Source organism: Pithys albifrons, chromosome 4, assembly GCF_047495875.1.
Source record: "Pithys albifrons albifrons isolate INPA30051 chromosome 4, PitAlb_v1, whole genome shotgun sequence".
Taxonomy (NCBI): Eukaryota; Metazoa; Chordata; class Aves; order Passeriformes; family Thamnophilidae; genus Pithys; species Pithys albifrons.
In genome coordinates this window covers 3349151-3365366 of record NC_092461.1, presented here as the reverse complement: position 1 = coordinate 3365366, position 16216 = coordinate 3349151, and the positions used below count along the sequence as shown (strand labels likewise).

At 43.9% G+C, this 16216-nt stretch overlaps 1 protein-coding gene across 5 annotated transcripts in view; it reads left to right on the top strand.

Annotated features, from left to right (window-relative positions):
- ATXN1 (ataxin 1) overlaps positions 1–16216 on the top strand; it is a 221830-nt gene that overhangs the window by 26509 nt on the left and 179105 nt on the right. For 4 of the 5 annotated variants that reach the window (XM_071553217.1, XM_071553214.1, XM_071553216.1 and 1 more), the window contains exon 3: positions 6041–6139. The exons of the other annotated variant lie outside the window; for it this stretch is intronic. The gene's annotated coding sequence lies outside the window, so the exon portion shown is untranslated. The remainder of the gene's footprint in view (positions 1–6040; positions 6140–16216) is intronic. 5 annotated transcript variants of the gene reach the window in all.

The following is a 16216-nucleotide window of genomic DNA, read 5'->3' as shown; positions in this document are numbered from 1 at the left end:
CAGGATGTACACTAGGTATTCAAATTATGTATGCTGAAGAATTTGTGAATTTGAATTTTAAAATATTTGTCATTTCTGGAAATACCCTGAGGTATAACTGTCCACAACCTCTTCTTGTTTAAATAATTATTAAATATTTGCTTTCAAAGCTGAATCTTCTGCCAGATTGGGAGTGAGTTTGACAGGTAGTGATTTTAAAACCTTATAGTGAGGACTGTGACCCAGAAATTGTTTTTTAATGTTATTGCTGGACTGTTCATTACTATGTGTTAAGTACTGAAGCCTTTTGGGAAAATGGAGACTCAGCTTGGAAAAGGTGCATGCAGGATCAGGGGCCTCATGCAGTTCCATCTGGAGATGTTTCACCTGACATCCCTTGGCTAAGGAGGGATAAGTTGTTCATGCCTCTGGTCAGAGGTGCTTAATTACGTGTGAACCCTTGAGAGTAGGGAGTTCAAACCTTTTGGAGCCCCTGGGGGTGGGTTATGGAGGGTTGGGACTCTTTCACCTTAAACAGTGAGAGTTGAGCCTTCACCTGCCTGTGTGCCATTCAGAGACTGGGAACTGCCTGGGTGCAGGTGACCAGATTTTAATTTTTCCCCTCCGCCCCTGCCCGCCCTTGGCTGTTGCATTTTGATGAGGCTGCTTTGTATGTGGTATTTTGGCGGATTTTTGTGTGATAAAGAGTACTAAATAGTGATGTATTTGTTGCACCTGTATCTTACTCCTGTGGAGGAATTCCACTACCTTTAGTGATAAATTCATCCCCCACTATTAGCAAGTCCACTGCACTTTGGGCATTTGGCATTCCTGGGGTGGTGGTGCAGGGGTGTTTCCTGCCCTCACTCTCCTCTTCAGGGACCTGCTGGTGACTGAGCCTGGTGAGCCTTTCCTGAGCCCTGGGGTTGAAAGAGAAAACGAGGGTGAGCTGCTCACCTGCTCGCCTTCTGCTGCACCATTCCAGGATACATGGAAAATATTAAGGCCATTCAGTGCTAAGCCTGGAGTTTGCTTAAATACACCCCAGATGTTGCATAATATCTATTACCTACATTTTTCTGTCCTTTAGGAACACTGCCCCTTTGGGGTAGCTGCAGACAGGAGTGTTGTGTTATGTGTGCACGACAGCAGGGAACAGGCACTCAGCAATAGGACAAGGGGGCACGATGGGCTCAAGCTCTGCCAGGGGAAATTGAAGTTGGAGAGCAGAAAAAAATTCTTTCCAGAGAGAGTAATCAGGCATTGGAATGGGCTGCCCAGAGAGGGGGTGGACTCCCCATCCCTAGAGAAGAGCAACGAGACTGGAGAAGGGACTGGAGCACAAGTGCTGTGGGGAGAGGCTGAGGGAGCTGGGGGTGTTCAGCCTGGAGAAGAGGAGGCTCAGAGGTGACCTCAGCACTGTCTGGAACTGCCTGAAGGGAAGTTCTGGCCAGGTGGGGGTTGGTCTCTTCTCCCAGGCACTCAGCAATAGGACAAGGGGGCACGATGGGCTCAAGCTCTGCCAGGGGAAATTGAAGGTGGAGATCAGAAAAGAATTCTTTGCAGAGAGAGTGCTCAGGCATTGGAATGGGCTGCCCAGAGAGGGGGTGGATTCACCTTCCCTGGAGGTTTTTCAGCTGAAATTGGCCGTGGCAATGAGTGCCATGATCTGGTAAAGGGACTGGAGTTGGACCAAGGGTTGGACTTGATGATCTCGAAGGTCTTTTCCAACCCAATCCATTCTATGATTCTGTGATTCTGTGAACCTTGGGACAGGCTGTGACAGTCATCGCTGGGCGTTGGGAGTGGCAATGAGATTGTTAATTGGTGTTAATTGGGGTATTGGTGCTTGTAGTTGGTACCCCGTGGCGGCAACAGGGACCAGGACTGTGGGCTGTGAGTCTGTTGACTTGGGGGCCTGTCTCTGTAGAGCAGGGACTTCAACCTGGAGAAGAGGAGGCTCAGGGAGACCTCATCACTCTCCACAACTCCCTGAAAGGATGTTGTAGCCAGATGGGGATTGGTCTCTTCTCTCAGGCAACCAACAGCAGGACAAGAGGGCACAGGCTTAAGCTCTGCCAGGGGAGATTTAGGTTGGATATCAGGAAGAAATTCTTTACAGAGAGAGTGCTCAGGCATTGGAATGGCCTGCCCAGGGAGGGGGTGGATTCTCCAACACTGGAGGTGTTTAAGGTGAGACTTGACGTGGCACTGAGTGCCATGATCTGGTAACCAAAGTGGGGTTGGATTAAGGGTTGGACTTGATGATCTTGAAGGTCTCTTCCAACCCAACTGATTCTATGATTCTATGACCTGGGAAAGCAGAGCTGGCTCTGTCAGCTGGGGCAGGCGCTCCATGGTGGGCTTCGCTTTTATTGGGGAAATTACCTCCAGGAGCTTGGAAATGGGAAAAGACTGAAAGCCTGCTCAGCCTTTCTGCAAGTGAAAAAAGATCATAAAATTTACCATTTTTGTGTTTTGATTGTTTTTTAGAATATTAATTATACTTTTTCCTTTTCACGTATTTGTTCTGCTTTTTCTCCATTCATTTTGAGTTGATTGGTGTTTCTGTCCTTCTTTTTGACTGTATGTGTTTTTTTTCTTATCCAGAATTCTTTTTTGATCTAATACAGCAGTTAAATGGGACGACTTTTAAAACACAGTAGGGTAGCTTAGTGAATCTATTTAAAAATTAATGTTTAACATACAGCATCTTCTGTAAAGTTGCCAAACATTCTTTGAGCAGTGTTGTAGTTATGGCTGTTTTCAGAGAACTTGAGGGTTTGCTGGAACAATCATCCTTTGGAATAAAATATTTTGTGCTTTTTTTCCATTATGAAAGGGAATAAACTGTTGCTGTTGATGTTTGTGGGAATCCATCCATTTGTCATACCTTGTAGTGAAGGATAATACTTTCCTGGCCATTTTTGACATACTGAAGCACAGAAGTGAAAAATGCCTCATTTCATTATTTTGATATATGCAGAGAGTCCTTTTTTTCTTCTTTTTTTTTCTTTTTTTTCACTGTCTGTCTGCTCTTTAAAAATTCCACTGCATCCCTGGTAGATGGGTCTGAAAGAGGAGAAATCATTCCTGAAAGTCCAGCCTGGTTCTCATCTTGCCCATGTGTGGTGGCAGGAGGTGCCTGCCAGGGCACTGCTCTCCATGTTAGGACTCATGGAGCCTTGCTGGGGTTCAAATGAACTGTATAATTAGTACCACTTTGGCTTCCACTTGGCTGTAACAGGTACCAAAAATCTATTGTTGCTTTGCACTTATCAAAAGGGATATTCTACTTGCCTGCAGGTACACCTTACACAGAAGAACATGCAGTGTGGTGTTTTGTCAGGAGACAGCATGAACTGTATTTTCCACTGTCACAGCTGTGAAATCTGCATCAAAATGCTTTTCCCAAGCATCCTTTAGGCCTGCTAGAGAAAAATACAGATTGGTGTGCAGGCTGCTTATGTGAGCTCAGGGCAGATGCCAACTCTGGTCCTCACTGGCTCAAGGGAGTCAGTGGTTGAAGGAGGGAAACTAAGCAATCTTTCAGCCTGAAGGATGGGAGGAACTGTGAGTGATATGAGGGAATCAGGCTAGTGGAGTGAGGGTCCAATAAAATCAACCAAGAAAACACATCCATAAAACTGCAGGACCTGAAGTTGGAAACAGTAGCTCTGTGCTTGCGTGCTTGGCACAAATTCTACTTCTAATTTGTCTGCTTCTTTCCAGCTTCTTCTTGCCAGAGAGGTGGTCTGTGTGCCTGCTGTCTGCAGCTGGAGAGTCCCTGCCTGCCCATGCCAGTGGTGGCACAGGGCCATAGCCAAGGGAGATAAGAGTCTTTCCTGTAGCAGTCACTGCTCTTGGGTGGGTGTGCTTGGCAGGTTTTCCAGATCACAGACTTCAGGCAGTAGGGCATTAGAAATATTATAGGCTATTAAATATACTTGTGGAGCATTTGGCTGCACTAACTGCTGCTTTTAATAGAGTTCAGATCTGACATTTTTGGGACTGAGAGGGTTTGGATGTAAACTTTGTTAAATTGGTTTTGAAAAAGGAAGTTCTTTCATGCTTTGAAGGGAAAAAAAAAATGAAGGCAGTCTCTTCCTTAAATCAAAGTTTTTTGCCTGAAATGGGAACAACTGAGCAGAACAGTTTAAGTAAACATGGCCATAACTGCTTATCTGAGACATTGGCATCCTCTCTTTTTACTGTGTTACTTTTTTGTGGTATCCTGGCGTCTCTCAGTCACTGATGTGTTTGTTCTCACAGCACCTCTTTTGCAGGCATGGACTTCTGTGTCCATTTGATGGTTGCCACCAAGATTTGAGGCTTTATCTGAACAGCTTGCCCTAGAAGTGTACGTTTTCTGCACCTCTAGAGAGCAGAGTTTTAAATTGTTGCCTGAAAAGTCCTTCCTGCCTCCAGCCCCGACTTTGTTGTGGCTTCTTTATTTATAAAGGGGGAAAAATTAGAGGCAACTGTTCCTGAGTCATCCCAAGTTAGTTTTCAGCACAGAGCAGCACGAAATGTGGGCCAGAGGCAACAACTGACAGATGATACACAGTTGTACCCTTGTGGGGGTCAGTGAGTGTAGTACAAACACTGGGAGACTTGCTGAAAATAATGTGTGTGTGTGTGAGAGTGCAAGGAGTGAGGTACCATCTTCTAAAGGCAGTGCCCGAGTGTGGAATCCTGGTGGTTCTAGGTAGGAAAAATGCACCATATTGGGAGGATGGTTTATTGATGCCTAATGGTACAGCTTCAGTGGGTTGTGCCAAAATAATGTAGGTTCACCCTGTGCCTTTTATCCAGGGAGGAATTGCCCCATGCAAGTAAATTCTGTGCACTTCAAATGCTTCCACTGTACCATTGCTTAAAACAGCATTAGTAAAAATAATTTATATTTAAGTTAGTATTTTGTCTTACAACCAGCTTTTAAAGGACCAATTTGTTTTAATTTGTGCATGAACAACAACCAAAGTGTTTTAGTTACAGACTGTCCAATAGTAGTTTATTCAATAGGTCTTGAGAAGTAGTAAAAAATTCAGTGATGTTTGATAGAGTTCTTCTGTATGTTTTGTAACATTCTTCAAAGTAATGGAAGAATAAGAAATGAGAAGTGAGAAAGGCCTTTTGTTTCTTCAGGGGAATTAATGTGTTTGTACGTTTCTGAGGCTCTAGTATTTGTTCTTCCTCTTTTTGGCTACGTTAGGAGGAATAAAATCAATAAAAGGAAGAAAAAGAGAGAAAGAAGACTGTGCCTCTTGCTCAGTTTTGTTGTCATTCAGACAATAGTGCATCAGGACATGGGAAGTGATCTCAGCCATATTTTTAGTCATATTGCAAAAAATGATATTTTGTGATGAAGTCATGTCCAAAATTTTCCAGGTAATGCACGTGCAGATGTAGGGACATTGCACTGCCAGTGTCAGTCTGGTACATCCAGAGCTTCACAACTCTCTGGGTCTGCTCTTCCTTCATAACGGGCTGCAACTTGTTTACTAATTCTTGAAAGCATGTACACATCAAATAAATCTCTGGTATTTGGGCCATAGTGTACCAGCATTATGCAAAGGGAAGATTAACCACACTCTGTATTAAGCTGTGATCCACTTCACTCTTGATTCCTGGCTACACTAAATCAACCAAACCATCAAAGAGCAGAATTAGTGGAAGGGTTCCTCAGACAATAGATTTATTTCCATGTTTGTGTTATTGTTAAGAAAAAGGCAATCAGCAGAGCAAATCTGCTTGGGGCTCAGGGCATTATAAATTAATCATAAGACTTGCAGTGAGCTTTTGGGTGTGGAAAACTAGCAACGAATGCAAATGCTACGTGGCTGTATCATATGGTGTGTGTGGTGTTGCTGCAACAGCTGAGAGGCAACGCTTGCTCTAAGTGCTGCTGCTGTTAATAGATGGTCTTTAGCAAGCATTATATTGGCAAATCTGACACAGAATGAATTTGCAAGAGTGACTCAAAAGACTTTCCTAACATGAAGCATCTTTAATGCATATCATTTGAGCTGTTTCCTGTTTTTACTCTGCTCTCTTTCAGCGAAAAGGTCAAGAAGAGCAGTAGCTCAGTGGCTGAATTTTTCTGAAGTGCTTTACAGCAGGGAAAGTGAGGAAACCTCTTAAAGTGGTGTCTTATTCAGTAAGTTAAGCCTTTTGTTCCTAATTTAATTTATTTATTTTCCTGGTTTTTTGTCGTTGTTATTTGGGTTTTTTTTTTTAAATATATCTTATTTATCGGATTGATTAAAGAGACTGTTAAGGTGTCTCCAGGCAGGTGCAAAACTCCTCCTCCCCACCTTTGCTGTATGAAACCTGTTAGCCCACCTTGCTAGAGATAGAGCTAACACAGTTGGCCCCACACTGCTGGAACAAGCCTGTCCATCTGCCCAAGGTGTATCTGGTTGCTGCCTTGGTGCTCAGGGAATTCCAGTATATATTGTGTTCTTTGTCACTGTCCCTGCACATGTGTGTGTGTGCACCCACACACTTCAACAATGCTCTCCCTCTGTCCCACTCTGAAAGCCACCAGCTGCATTAATAAGAGATTTTCAGAGCCCCAAATGGGAGCTTTGGGGCTTTTTCTAAAACAGTAAGATAGGTATGTTTGATACTGCCATCACTCTCACTATCAGGAATGAAAAAACAGAGAATTGTATCCATTTCTTTATGATAACAGACAGAAATGGGCACACAGGAAGATCTTCTTCATGTAACCAGAAATTCAGCTGGTGCTGGTGCCTTACTACTGACTCCAGTAGAAGGTCAGAGGCTTAAAAAGTTAAGTGCTGAATATTCAAATTTAATTTATAGCCTTAAATTATGATGGCTTAAAAGTTTAACTAGCCTTAAGGTGCTAAATATTTCCAGCTGAGGCCAAAAGGACTTTCAGCTGGTCAGCAGTTCTTGTGGATTGGCCTGATACTACTCACTATCAGTTTCTTGCACACCTGATATTTCTTGCATTTTTGCAGGTATGAGTTTCTTTGCTCACGTCTTTTTATGCCTCATTTGCTAACTCTTCTGTTCTGGAAAATTGGCAGGATGACAGCAAGCAACTCCCTCATCCTTTTGTGTTAGGACTAATCCTCAGGGTTCTTTCTGATGTGTCTCCAGAAATATGTATTCAGCTTAGGCTGAACACTGATTTGATGTGTAGTACTGAAATGTGCACAGTGCAGATCACTTCCTGTCTCTTACAAAGAAATCACTGTAGAGGTGTCCATGAACAGCTCTGGAGTTTAGAACTCAGTCATAAAAATATGTTTCTGAAATACAGCTGTATTATATGCATGTAAAAAGTGCTCTATATGCCACAGTACTTTGCTGAATCTCTACATTTGTCTTCGTTTTGCAAACTTGGAGCTTTACAGTTAACAATTAGACAACCAATTGCTAAACAGGTTATGGTATTTTAGTGCTCTGAATTGTGCCTTGGCATGATAGACAGATTTTTATTTTGATCTCAGATTATATGGCTTGTTTTTACTTCAGTCTTTTTTTGCTTAATGTATGATTTAATTAAAGTTTTGTTGCAGTGATTGATAGTTGCTTTATTTGATACCTGTTTATAGGCATTTATTCATTACTTTTTCAGTGTACTGATATTTGTCAGAAGAGAATGATATTATTTCCTTTTGTCAATGGAAATGAGGCTATAAATTACTGTAATTTTGGGATCCATTTCTGGTATGAGCAAACAGTATTCCCTTGGTGAATTTTCCGCTGTGGAAAACTAGGTTATGCATAATATATTTCAGAAAAGACCTGTATTCCTCCAAAGAGGAATGGCACTGTGCAACTCCTGAAAACTAAAAGGAATCTAAATGTATGTGTATCCTTATTCAAAGTATGTCTCAGCATCTGCAGCGTTGCTCCTCCTGGTTCATGTAGGGAACTGAAAGTGATTGGTTGTGGGTTCTGTATGTGATTTTATTTATTTATTTTTTAAACCCCTCTTTTGTAGGACATGGGGTGAAGGGTTCAGTTTTGTGCACCTTGGTGTCAGGTTCTTCCTGCTGCTGCTGCCACTGCTGTGGCTGTGTCAGGTCCTGAGGTGATGATGATACCTGAAATAACTGAAGATCAAAATGAAAGTCACGTACACTTTGTATTTTACTGACAAGTACAAAAGGATCTTGCAAAATTACGACTGGAGTAAGCAGTGGGAGGAGGGAGGATATGATGTATTCTTCCCTGCTAAAATCACAGCCTTAACATTCTTGGCAGCTCGCTGAGCTCCACAGTAACTGGTGGTTTACATTTTAAAAATGTACCAAATAGCATATACTGTTTAATTCTGTGTGGCATTACGCAACAGAGTGTGGTTGCCTCAGTGAGGCACATCTGCATTGCGAGAGTAAACTCTCCTGGGAAGCAGGAGCATCTTCCACAGCAGTGGGAGTGAGGCGTGGGCAGGGCACGGCTATTTTGGCAAGCACAGGGAGCCAGCGCTGGAAAGCTGCCTCACCTTTCACTTTCCGTGGAACTTTCTCCCTCTTGCAGGCACCAGCCACTGCCACTTACTTCCCTGAGAAATGGTGTGGGGCTGGAGATGTTTTTTGGTGGTTTTGGGAGCCATGGTCTTTGCTCTCTGTTCATGATCCCTGAGCAGGATTGGCTGTTGGGAAGCAGTAAGGAAACCAGTTCCAAAAACATCTGGAAGAGCTAAGAAAATGTTTTGATTTTATTGAAAAAAGCCAAACAAAACCACACCTGTGTGGTAGTATCTTCTTTAACTGCTAAGTCAGCAGAAGTTGATGGAAAGTATAAAATTCCTGTAATTTTTATGTTGTGCTTGTTTGCTTCTTCCAAGCCTCTCTTTTGCTGGAGCAAAGTCAAGTTCTTGCTGTCTCAGTTCAGCTGAAGTTCTTCCTGTCATCCTAAAGCTTGGTTACCAGCCCTCCTATTCCTCTTATCAGCATGCATTACATTTTTATGGCAGTGTTTAGGAAAGACTCTCCAACAGTGCATATGACAGTGTAATTGGACCTCTGTCTGACAGAAATTGCTCCCTCTTTACAGGGGGCTCTGGATGCTTTCTAACACAGCTTGCTTTGAAGCAGGCTGGGTTTCTAGTCAGCTGGTCTGTAAATGTGGGTGCACAGAATTTCACCAGGCAGTAGTCAAAGTAGTTAATCATGGTTTGCTGTTAAACTGCACGAGGAGAGTGAGTGAGATTCCCCCCAGGGGTCTTGCCCTTGCTTTGGTAATACTCATTGTTTTCATTATTGAAATGATTGATGGAGCAGAGAGGGCAGCAGTTAAACTTACATAGGATAAGAAACCTGAAGGAGAGCTGCAGGCTCTTTGGGGGCAGGATTAAAGTTCAGAGCTGTCGGAGTGGTTTGGAGGGAAAAAAAAGAAAACAAACAAAAAACCCAACCAAGCAGCACACAAGCTTGGAAGCACAGTACAGGGATAGGAATACCCAGTTACATGAGACAGGAGAAGGAATGATTGACTCAGTAGTGGTCCTACAAAAGGTCTGTGAGCTGGAGCTGGGCTGTGCTGAAGGCGCTTCAGCCTGGTTTAGTTGAATAGGGTGGTAAAAATTCACAGCTGGTTCCCAGACCACCAGAGAAACCCATCCTGTGATGTGTCTGTCTCTCCTCTCCCCTGGGATTTGGGCTGCCAGTGCTCTGCTGGGTGGGCAGCTTTTCTGTCCCTGCCCTGCTGCTTCAGTTCTTACCCTGGAGCTGGTGCCCACTCAGCTGCATCGTGGGCACCTGCAGGGAAGTGCCCCAGGCCTGGGCCCTGTGCTCAGGATGGTGTCTGAGAGGTGAGGGGATCACAGACCTGAGACTGGGGGTGTCGGACAGTCACACAAGGAACAAGGTTTCACCATCCGTGTCCCTCAAAAAAATCACTGTTTCGGGGGTTTGTAAAGGAAAGACTTAACTACTCCATTCAGTGTTTGAAGTGGCTTAATGTCTAGTTTGGGGCATAACTTAGTCAAGTGCCAGCTGGATGGTGTCCAAGGGGAAGGCAGGGAAAATGATCAAAGATTTGGAAAACATGACCTGGGAAAGAAGATGAAAGAATGGGGATTGTTTAGTCTACAGGGGAGGAGGCCGGTAATAGACATGATAGCAGCGTGCAAGTATGTGGAAGGTTCCTACAGGGAGGAAGATCATAAACTGTGCTCTGTGACTGCTTGGGGTGAGGACTGAAAGAAATGGCCTCAATGTGAAGGTGGCAAGACTTAGGTAAACATTTAAGAAAGCTTTCAAGTGATAAGGGTATTTTGGTGCTGCAGTTATTTGCATTTGAGAAAGCTGTTGGAAGCATCATCACTGGAGGTTTTTATAAAACAGACAAACCTCCTACAGGAATATTTTGGGCATTGCTTTGGGAAAGGAGGTGGAATACATGCATCTGAAGGTTGTTTCCCTGGAAATAATAAAGAATTACCTTTTTTTAATCCTTTGAACTTAGTTAATCTCTAATAACTCAGCAAATAACTCAGGATATAGTGGCAATTCATTATTGCAACATATCAGTTGTAAATAGACAGCTGATTTATGCACAAACCCCAATGATGATATTATCCTTCTGCTCTCTGTTCTAGTTAAAAAAAATCTGAGCAAGCTAATTTTACTGGAATGTTTCAAAGAGGCTGTTCCTGTAAATATCTTACTCTATACAGAAATAGAGGAAGTGATGTTGGTTGGCTTTGCTTATTGAAATATTGTGCAAACAGTGCCAGTACCCGTTACTGATTGGACATAATGTGGCTGTAGTAGAGCCAGCTGAGGCACAGGAGTTTTACATTGGAGCATGATGTTGTATTTCCAGCCTAGATGTTTGTGCACTGGTGTACTTCTGTTATGGGGAGGCAGGGAGCAGGCTGAGAAGAACTAAGCTTCAATTACCTCATTGCTATCTATATACATGACTTATTCTTCTCCGTTGTCTCGTTACATTAAGTGCATGAGGCAGCAATTGAAGAACAAACCTCAAATTTGTCCTTTGCTTCTTAAATCAAAAAGCCCTTCAGCAGCTCCTACAGCCACTGATTGCAGCTCCCCACGTGTTTGCCTTTCAGTGTGTAGGGGTGGCACAGAGGAACGGGAGAGGTTCTTCCCCACAGAGTAACCTGCTGCCTTGAGAAGTGGCTTGTGGTGTCCCCATGGATCCTTTCCTCCTTTTTTTCTCGCTGGAGGATCACCTCCATGACTTTAAAAGTTTCTGCAGGTTCCCTGAAGCCTTGTAACTCAGTTTCTGTTACAGAACAAAAAAGTTTTGTTGTTTTTTTTTTTTTTTGAAACACAACTTGTCCTATTCTTGTTGCTGTGCATGCCAGGGAGGAGGAGGTCTGTGCTGCCATGGTCTGAGAGAACAAGCTGGGTGGTGGAGTTGCCCCAGGACACCCACAGGAGAGGCCCTGAGTCTGTAGGGCCAGGTGGGAGCAGCCAGGCTATTGTGTCCTGCCTAGCACAGCCTCTGGCTTGACAGCCCTGAGTGACATTTGTGAGCCTCGTGCTGGGCCTGAGAGCACTGGCAGAGGAGGGTGCAGAGTCACCATGTGCCCAGCACAGATTTAGCAAGGCTTATCGTAATCCTGGCCGTATCCACACTAACCCCGAGCAGTCAGACGTCACCACACATTCATGTCCTGCAGCTCTACCTCCCAGTGCTGTGCTTATGTCAAGAAACCTCCTGCTGAGCCAGTCCTGGTGCTTCTGCAGCTGGAAGAGACACCCTGAGCACTCAAAGAGTTGCTGCTCATTACCTTGATGCAGAAGTTTCCTGCCCCTAATCTGCTGCTATGCAGGTCTGTGTCCAGATGGAGTGTGATAACAAAATGAGGACATGTACTCACATGTGTGCATGTATTCTAGTTTCTTGAGTTTTTGAAAATTTGGAATAGCAGAGTGCACTTGTTTTTATCAGAAAACCACCATTCTTCATGATCTTAAGTGTCCCATGTCATGAGAAATAAATCAGCACTGCTCCCCTCCCAGGGAGGATTTCAGGGCATTTAAATTACTGATTTCAATTGTGACTAAAATCAGCAAGCAGGAAAACCTTATTGAAATAACCAGCTTCTAAATAATGTTTTACATTTATTCTTTTTACATATAGTCCTTAAAGAAGAGATTGCTTTCAGTATTTGAAATAGTTTCATATATATTTTCTTAAACTTAGACTACATTATATTTCTACAGATGTTCCATCAATAATCTGGTCCAACACAGATTTCAGTGGGCTTCTCATTTTCATACCTTTTATTTTAATCAGTGATGTGGTTTCTGTCCACTGTTTACTAGATTATAATTTTGCATGTGAGTTGTATCAGGCTATATTCACATGAAAATAAACATTCAGCAAAAATGCCCCAAAAGGAGATTCTGAAATATTTTTGTCATGTAACTAAATGCTTCCTTAAAATAGGAACTGAAAAATAAGAGGGGAGAAAAGAAAAAAAAAATCAGGTTGTTTTGAACTAAAATGAAGCCATTTTTAAAAGGAACAGTTAATTGTAGTTTATTAAGTCAAACCTGGGTTTTGATCTTAGGTTAGAACTTTGGGAATAAGAGATGCTGAACTCTTGCACATCACTTCTGTTAAGAAATTATTTTAACTCCTATTTTCTTACTTCTTCAACTTTCAGTTTCTTTCTTCTGTTTGAGCCAAGTATGAGCTCAGCCTGCTAAATGCACTGGCATGGAAGATGCCCTCCCTGGCCTGGCAGAAGGGGCTGCTGCTGCTGCAGGCTCATGTAGGCTGTCACTCAGGCCTGGCTTAAGGACTGTAGTCAGTAACCGCTTGTGGTTTTGAGGTTGGATTTTCTCTGTGAGTTGAGCAGCAAACATGACCTTCCCTAAATGTTTCTCAGGCAAAACCCCTGAATTCAAATGGTTTCAGTAGGTACAGCATTTGAATGTAATATGGATTGTCACAATCTAGTTTAAAATATGTTTTAATTGACATATATAAATGCATGAGAAAGAGGTGACTTATGTATTAGCCTGTATGCAGAAGGTGGTGATCCATCTGTGTGCCCAGAGAGAAAAGAAGGTTGTGCAGCACACTGAGGACAGGAATAGGGTTTGGAGCATTGCTGTTGTGTTCCCAGTCACATTCTTGGATCTGTCTTTGAGATTCATCCAGCTTTAAATGAGGAACTGAGACTGAGGACTGTTGAGAGGTTTTAGGAATAAAGCTGGTAATTCTGTTTTCTGATATGCTGCATAATCTCTCCTGGGAAAAGGCAGCGATGGCTGTTGGTCCCACTGAGGGCAGCAAGCTCAGGACACACATGGATCAGGTGAGATAACACTGACACTTGTGGAGTCTGGCAGTTTTCTCTGAGAGCGTTGCAAAGACAAGCTGGAAGTAAAGATACTGGACAAACTAATTTTCTTTCCATAGCATGTGTATGAAGGCCAGCTCTTGGAAACTGGGGAAGGAATTAAGGCTGTGGTGCTGAGATAAATTTTCAGAGAAGGGCACGGGAGGAGGGTTGGATGATTCCTCCTCTTCCATCTGTCTTAGCCATGACTTTTTCTGCACACCCTTGCTGGCATTGCCCCTGGTCAGAGTTCACACATGGGAAGAAGTTATTGTTTCTGGCACCTACTGTGCTGGTTAACTCTTTGCAACATGAGCTCTGTGCTGCATCACTTGCACCTTCCCCTTCTCTCCTGGCTTGACACCCGTCCTCAGGCATTTTGATGCAGTGTCACCCTTGCCTACTGTGTCTTGCATGTTGAGTTGGATGGATGAGTGCATGTGATGGGTCCTTTTGCAAGGTGATGCTCAGAAGTGTGTATCTTGCCTGGGGGCTGTGACTTAGAGATGTAGGAACCTTTTTGCAGGACTATCAGTCATGGTTTGTCATCCATTTGTCACTGTTTAGCAGTTTCCGTGCTGAGGGCCTGAGAACCCTGTGGCAGGAGTGACACAGGTGCAGCACTGTCTCCAGGCTGAGGACAAGAGAGTCCTCTCTGAGCTTGCATCTGAGCTCTGATCACAGTTTGTCCCTAACTGTGTTCAGGTTAGTCAGCACTGTATGTCCACGTGCAAATTGCACAGTGATTTCAGGAATCCTCTCCAGAATAAAAAGAAGCACCGTGAGTGCATCATGAGTTCCAAGAAAATCAAAAAGTTTGAAACCCAGCAGTAAAAGGAGTATGAGTGTTCCTGCATGGACAAGACTCTTCAAGGGGTAATGGAAAGATTAGACTGGGGAAAAAATTGTGCATCAACTTCCATGAATCCTGTGCGTGCGTGCGTGCATCCATCATCCATCTCTCCATCCATCTCTCCATCCATCTCTCCATCCATCTCTCCATCCATCTCTCCATCCATCTCTCCATCCATCTCTCCATCCATCTCTCCATCCATCTCTCCATCCATCTCTCCATCCATCTCTCCATCCATCTCTCCATCCATCTCTCCATCCATCTCTCCATCCATCCATCCATCCATCCATCCATCCATCTATCTATCTATCTATCTATCTATCTATCCATCCATCCATCCATCCATCCATCCATCCATCCATCCATCCATCTATCTATTTTTAGCAGCTTGCCAATGGACAATCAGGAGGATGTTTGTTTGCAGGGTTACAAGTGGGAGGCCAACACTGATTTGTGGTTGCAGAGTGATTCAATGGTGCTGCAGCCACGAATGGTGGGCAGGGCAGTGTGGATTCCACAAGCACGAGAGACACTCACTGCAGGCAGCTAAGGGGGACCTTCTGTTTGTGAGTGAAGAAAGGAGTTTCACTGCACACAGGCCAGAAAATACCAGCTGGTGAAGCCTTTAGACAAGATTAAAACCAACAGGAAATGAAAACTGACTTCACTATTTTTCATACAGGCTGTTCAACCACCCTGCCCCTTCACTAATGCTCCTGATGACCAGATGAGAGCAGTTCCTCTACCTGTTTCTTGCAATGCACACACTTGGGTTAGAAAAGTGTATGACCAACATGCAGAGCCAAGCTGTGCTGTCAGTGGGACTGCATGAGCCTTGGCTCTCAGTCCAGCTTTATTTTAGACACGTCGTTGCTGTCATTTTCTCCACGAAGCCACATTTGAAAGCAAGGATGTGTGTAAAGAAGGAAAGTACAACACTTTCCTGTCTCTCTCTCTGCCTGTAATCTGTTACAACAGATCTGTTGCTGTGCTGAGTGTGTTAGGCTCAGCAACTGCTCTTCCTCAGCATACCTGCCAACTTTTGAAATCTATAAATAAGATGTTTGGAGCAGGGGGAATAGACACACCTTCTAACCCATTGAAATGCTTGGACATAATGTGCTTATTTTGGCAGGACAGGTTGGGAAAAATGAACCAGATACATATATGTATTTTGCTAAAATATAGGGACTATCTCTCCCAAATAAAACAGCTGGGGTGTATATGTGGCTAAAGCAGATTTCCTTAGATTTACTTTAGTCATACTATGAGTTGCACTGAAAGAAAATGAATTAAGTCATCTTTCATCCCCTTCAGCTGCAGACCTTTGCCAAAGTTTCTTTCTTAGAAATTAGATGAACCTGGAAGCAGGATCTTTTATCTAAAAATAGAACATTTCACTTTCCATGTTGCCCCTCGCAGGCAGGGTATAATTTTACTTCATCCAAGAAGGGAGATGAAAGGCAGTTTGTGATTTGTCTTATGTCTCTGTCCTCTTTTGAGCTCATAACAGAGAACCTTCATCTTTCCTGACCAGGTTCAGAAGTGCAGTGAGCAGGGATCCTGACAGTGAGGAACCACCACTGCAGGTTGTTTCTGGGGTCAGGGCAGCAGTTGCATTTTGTAGGTGATGTGGCCTTGCATGTGACTGTGTGGCTTCTGCTGCCCAAGAATGTGCTGCTTGGTCTCCTGGCGCTAAATGTACCTCTCTTGCAGCAAAATGGGCTTTGCAACCCTGAACAACAAGTTGGAGCTGAGTTTTCCAGAGCCACCTGAGCTGCAGGTACAGTGGAGTGTAGCTGCACAAACAGCCCCAGCTGCCCTTTCGAGGCAGGTATGAGCAGTGTGGCTGTGCCAGGTGGGAGCTGGGGAGCCAGAGAGGAGCAGGGGGAGCTGCAGGAAGGCAGAGTCTGAGCGCCGGGGCGGAAGGGCTGGCTGTCTGCCAGGCTGAATGCCATGATCCCAGCGACAGCTTCCTTCCCCTCTCCTCTTCCTCCCCACCCGCTGCCTCAGTGCTTTGGAGGGTGGTGTCTCAGGGCTGTGTGAGTGTCGGGGTGGTGCTGTTGCTT